This window comes from Mirounga leonina, unplaced genomic scaffold (assembly GCF_011800145.1).
Source record: "Mirounga leonina isolate KUSES-001 unplaced genomic scaffold, KU_Mleo_1.0 Mir_488, whole genome shotgun sequence".
In the NCBI taxonomy this organism is placed as follows: domain Eukaryota; kingdom Metazoa; phylum Chordata; class Mammalia; order Carnivora; family Phocidae; genus Mirounga; species Mirounga leonina.
The window spans coordinates 10,724,402-10,730,475 of NW_023270777.1; the positions used below are offsets into that span (position 1 = coordinate 10,724,402).

At 42.0% G+C, this 6,074-nt stretch overlaps 1 long non-coding RNA gene across 1 annotated transcript in view; it reads right to left on the reverse strand.

The window, feature by feature from the left end:
• Positions 1–357: 357 nt before the first annotated feature.
• The window catches only part of LOC117999884, a 15,397-nt gene continuing 9,680 nt past the window's right edge, over positions 358–6,074 (reverse strand). Inside the window, exon 3 of the long non-coding RNA XR_004676342.1 lies at positions 358–595. This is a non-coding gene — a long non-coding RNA (uncharacterized LOC117999884). The remainder of the gene's footprint in view (positions 596–6,074) is intronic.

A 6,074-nucleotide genomic window follows, 5' to 3' on the forward strand; every position in this document is an offset into this window, starting at 1 on the left:
TGGTCATCAACCTCATTTCCATTTTACATTTAAATTTTTGAAAATTCTGTGCTTTTATACTTGTACTATTTACTAAATCAATCAATAGACTGATCATTCTGCTTGGGATTACACAATGCCATTTTTCCAAAGCTCTCATCACACCTCATAAACAAGTTTCAATGGCCTTCATCAGTTTTCCTCCCTACGGCATTATATACAACAATAAAAACATAGCATCCATTTGAATATAGTTTCTGATCTTACGACACAACATTTCTGTTCCTTATCGACTATTAATCTTCAGGCTTTTTCCTCTATAGTGGTGAAGATTCAAACAAAACACTCTTTTTTTTTTAATTTTTAAAATTTTTATTTTGGTGTGTGTGGGGGGTGACACAGAGAAGAGATGGAGGCACAAGGGGTGAGTGGAGGCTGGGATTTTCCGTGGATGGAGTGTGATGAGCCTGATCCTGATGAGGGCAGGCACATAGGTCAGCCGACCCATAACTGTAGCCACCTGTGATCCCACGTAGAAGGTAGTAGCCCTTAGGTGCTCACGCTAGGGATGCTAGAGCCTGGCTACTTGGCTTCTGGTGGCGTGGGACTCCTGCCCCTGCATGAGAAAACGATAAAAGACAGTGCATTTTAAAACTGTTTTCTGGGGCGCCTGGGTGGCTCAGTTGGTTAAGCAACTGCCTTCGGCTCAGGTCATGATCCTGGAGTCCCGGGATCGAGTCCCGCATCGGGCTCCCTGCTCGGCAGGGAGTCTGCTTTGCTCTCTGACCCTATCCCCTCTCATGTGTTCTCTCTCATTCTCTCTCTCTCAAAATAAATAAATAAAATCTTAAAAAAAATAAATAAATAAATAAAATAAATAAATAAAACTGTTTTCTGGTGCAGCTTTTGGAGAGCAACCCCCCCTATCAGTCCAGGGGCAGGCCTGTCCCTGGCTGGCCAGTGAGAGTCCTGCATCTCGCTGGCCACAATGATTGGTTCAGGGATGAGCATGTGACCCAAGCTCAGCCAATAAGTGCTTTCTCCAGGATTTTTACCTAAAATTAGCAACCAAGTGGCCCTCTCTGCTTCTGAGATTGTGGACAATAGGACTGGGGAGGCCTGGAGCTGCCAGGAGCTCTCTTTGTCACCCCACAGAGAAAATTATATTTTTAAATAGAAACATAATTGATATACAATATGATATTCATTTCAAGTGTACAAGATCATGAGTCAATGTTTTTATACATTACAAAATGATCACCAGGATAGGTCTAGTTACTATCTGAAATCATACAAAGTAATTACAACATTATTGACTCTATTCCCTTTGCCTCACATTACATTCCTGTAACTTATTTTTATTATAGTTCTATGGGGAAAAAATGTCATTGGTATTTTAAATGGGATTGCATTGAATCTGTAGATTGCTTTGGGTATTATGGACATTTTAACAATATTAGTTCTTCCAATCCATGAGTATAGTCCATCTTTCCATTTGTTTGTTTCATCTTCAATTTCTTTCATCAGTGTCTTATAGTTTTCAAAATACAGATCTTTCTGGGGCACCTGGGTGGCTCAGTCAGTTAAACATCTGCCTTCGGCTCAGGTCATGATCTCAGGGTCCTGGGATCGAGCCCCACATCAGGCTCCCTGCTGGGTTCCTCTCCCTCTGCTGCTCCCCCTGCTTGTGCTCTCTCACACACTCTCTCTCTCAAATAAATAAATAAAATCTTCAAACAAACAAAATACGGTTTTTCATCTCCTTGGTCAAATTTATTCTCAGGTATTTTATTCTTTTTTGATGCAATTGTAAATGGAAGTTTTACTTAATTTCTCTTTCTGACAGTTCATTATTAATATATAAAAAAAACACAACAGATTTCTGTATATTAATTTTGTATCCTGCAACTTTACTGAATTCACTTATTAGTCCTAATAGTTTTTTTGGTGGAGTCTTCAGGGTTTTCTATTGCCTTTTACCTCTTTCTCTTACCTAATTGCCGTGGCTAGGACTTCCAATACTACGGTGAATAAATATGGTGAGGGTGGACATCCTTGTCCTACTCCTTATCTTAGAGGAAAAGCTTCTAGCTTTTTTTTTTTTAAGATTTTATTTATTTGTCAGAGAGAGCGCAAAGCAGAGGAAGCTGCAGGCAGAGGGAGAAGCAGGCTCCCCACTGAGCAAGGAGCCCGACTCCGGATTCAACCCCAGGCTCATGACCTGAGCCGAAGACAGATGCTTAACTGACTGAGCCACCTAGGCATCCAGGAAAAGCTTTTACCTTTTCACCATTCAGTATGAGGTTAGCTGTGGGTTTGTCATATATGGCCTCTATTATGTTGAAATATGTTCCCTCTATACTCGCCTTGTTGAGGGTTTTTATCATAAATGGCTGTTGAATTTTGCCAAATGCTTTTTCTGCATCTATTGAGATGATCACATAATTTTCATCTTTTGTTTTGTTAATGTGGTGTATCACGGTGATTGATTTGTGGCTGTTAAACCATCCTTGCATCCCTGAAATGATATCTCTCACTTGGTCATGATGTATGATCCTTTTAATGTGTTGGTGAATTTGACTTACTAATATATTTTTTAAAGATTTTATTTATTTGTCAGAGAGTGCGCAAGCACAAGCAGGGGGAGTGGCAGGCAGAGGGAGAACCAGACTCCCCACTGAGCAAGAATCCCGACTCGGGATTTGATCCCAGGACTCTAGAATCATGACCTGAGCCAAAGGTAGATGCTTAACCAACTGAGCCACTTAGGCATTCCTGATTTACTAATATTTTGTTGAGGATTTTTGCGTCTATGATCACAAGCAGTATCACAGAGACAATTCTTTTTTTTTTATTTTTTTATTGTTATGTTAATCCCCATACATTACATCATTAGTTTTAGATGTAGTGTTCCATGATTCATTGTTTGTGCATAACACCCAGTGCTCCATGCAGAATGTGCCCTCCTCAATACCCATCACCAGGCTAACCCATCTTCCCACCCCCCTCCCCTCTAGAACCCTCAGTTTGTTTTTCAGAGTCCATCGTCTCTCATGGTTCATCTACCCCTCTGATTTCCCCCCCTTCATTCTTCCCCTCCTGCTACCTTCTTCTTTTTTTTTTCTTAACATATATTGCATTATTTGTTTCAGAGGTACAGATCTGAGATTCAACAGTCTTGCACAATTCACAGCACTTACCAGAGCACATACCCTCCCCAGTGTCTATCACCCAGTCACCCCATCCCTCCCACCCCATGCCCCACTCCAGCAACCCTCAGTTTGTTTCCTGAGATTAAGAATTCCTTGGGCGCCTGGGTGGCTCAGTTGGTTAAGCGACTGCCTTCAGCTCAGGTCATGATCCTGGAGTCCCGGGATCGAATCCCGTGTCGGGCTCCCTGCTCGGCGGGGAGCCTGCTTCTCCCTCTGACCCTCCCCCCTCTCATGTGCTCTCTCATTCTCTCTCTCTCAAATAAATAAAATCTTAAAAAAAAAAAGAATTCCTCATATCAGTGAGGTCATATGATACATGTCTTTCTCTGTTTGACTTATTTCGCTCAGCATAATACCCTCCAGTTCCATCCACATTGTTGCAAAGGGCAAGATCTCATTCCTTTTGATGGTTGCATAATATTCCATTGTGTGTGTGTGTGTGTGTGTGTGTGTGTGTATACCACATCTTCTTTATCCATCCATCTGTCGATGGACATCTTGGCTCTTTCCACAGTTTGGCTATTGTGGACATTGCTGCTATAAACATCGGGGTGCACGTACCCTTTCAGATCCCTACTTTTGTATCTTTGGGGTAAATACCCAGTAGTGCAATTGCTGGATCATATGGTAGCTCTATTTTCAACTTTTTGAGGAACCTCCATACTGTTTTCCAAAGTGGCTGCACCAGCTTGCATTCCCACCAACAGTGTAGGAGGGTTCCCCTTTCTCCACATCCCCGCCAACATCTGTCATTTCCTGACTTGTTAATTTTAGCCATTCTGACTGGTGTGAGGTGGTATCTCATTGAGGTTTTTTTTTTTTTAAAGATTTTATTTATTTATTCATGAGAGACAGAGAGAGAGAGAGGCAGAGGGAGAAGCAGGCTCCCAAGGAGCAGGGAGCCTGATGCGGGACTCGATCCCAGGACCCTGAGATCATGACCTGAGCCGAAGGCAGACGCTTAACCATCTGAGCCACCCAGGCGCCCTCTCATTGAGGTTTTGATTTGGATTTCCCTGATGCGGAGCGATATTGAGCACTTTTTCATGTATCTGTTGGCCATTTGGATGTCTTCTTTGGAAAAATGTCTGTTCATGTCTTCTGCCCATTTCTTGATTGGAGTCTTTGTTCTTTGGGTGTTGAGTTTGATGAGTTCTTTATAGATTTTGGATACTAGCCCTTTATCTGATATGTCATTTGCAAATATCTTCTCCCATTCTGTCGGTTGTCTTTTGGTTTTGTTGACTGTTTCCTTTGCTGTGCAAAAGCTTTTTATCTTGATGAAGTCCCAATAGTTCATTTTTGCCCTTGCTTCCCTTGCCTTTGGCGATGTTTCTAGGAAGAAGTTGCTGTGGCTGAGGTCGAAGAGGTTGCTGCCTGTGTTCTCCTTTAGGATTTGGATGGACTCCTGTCTCACACTGAGGTCTTTCATCCCTTTGGAGTCTATCTTTGTGTGTGGTGGAAATGGTCCAGTTTCATTCTTCTGCATGTGGCTGTCCAGTTTTCCCAACACCATTTTTTGAAGAGACTGTCTTTTTTCCATTGGACATTCTTTCCTGCTTTGTCAAAGATTCGTTGACCATAGAGTTGAGGGTCCATTTCTGGGCTCTCTATTCGGTTCCATTGATCTATGTGTCTGTGTTTGTGCCAGTACCATACTGTCTTGATGATGACAGCTTTGATGATGATAGAGCTGGAAGTCCGGAATTGTGATGCCGCCAGCTTTGCTTTTCTTTTTCAACATTCCTCTGGCTATGCGGGGTCTTTTCTGGTTCCATACAAATTTTAGGATTATTTGTTCCATTTCCTTGAAAAAAGTGGATGGTATTTTGATGGGGATTGCATTGAATGTGTAGATTGCTCTGGGTAGCATTGACATCTTCACAATATTTGTTCTTCCAATCCATGAGCATGGAACGTTTTTCCATTTCTTTGTGTCTTCCTCAATTTCTTTCATGAGTATTTTATAGTTTTCTGAGTACAGATCCTTTGCCTCTTTGGTTAGATTTATTCCTAGGTATCTTATGGTTTTGGGTGCAATTGTAAATGGGATCGACTCCTTAATTTCTCTTTCTTCTGTCTTGTTGTTGGTGTATAGGAATGCCACTGACTTCTGTGCATTGATTTTATATCCTGCCACTTTACTGAATTCCTGGATGAGTTCTAGCAGTTTTGGGGTGGAGTCTTTTGGGTTTTCCACATAAAGTATCATATCAACTGCAAAGAGTGAGAGTTTGACTCCTTCTTTGCCAATTTGGATGCCTTTTATTTCTTTTGTTGTCTGATTGCTGTGGCTAGGACTTCCAATACTATGTTGAATAGCAGTGGTGATAGTGGACATCCCTGCCGCATTCCTGACCTTAGGGGGAAAGCTCTCAGTTTTTCCCCATTAAGAATGATATTCGCTGTAGGTTTTTCACAGATGGCTTTTATGATATTGAGGTATGTACCCTCTATGCCTATACTCTGAAGAGTTTTTTTTTTTAAGATTTTATTTATTTATTTGAGACAGAGAGAATGAGAGAGAGAGAGCACATGAGAGGGGGGAGGGTCAGAGGCAGAAGCAGGCTCCCTGCCGAGCAGGGAGCCCGATGCGGGACTCGATCCAGGGACTCCAGGATCATGACCTGGGCCGAAGGCAGTGGCTTAACCAACTGAGCCACCCAGGCGCCCCTGAAGAGTTTTGATCAAGAAAGGATGCTGTACTTTGTCAAATGCTTTTTCTGCATCTGTTGAGAGGATCATATGATTCTTGTTCTTTCTTTTGTTAATGTATTGTATCACGTTGATTGATTTGCGGATGTTGAACCAACCTTGCAGCCCAGGGATAAATCCCACTTGGTTGTGGTGAATAATCCTTTTAATGTACTGTTGGATCCTATT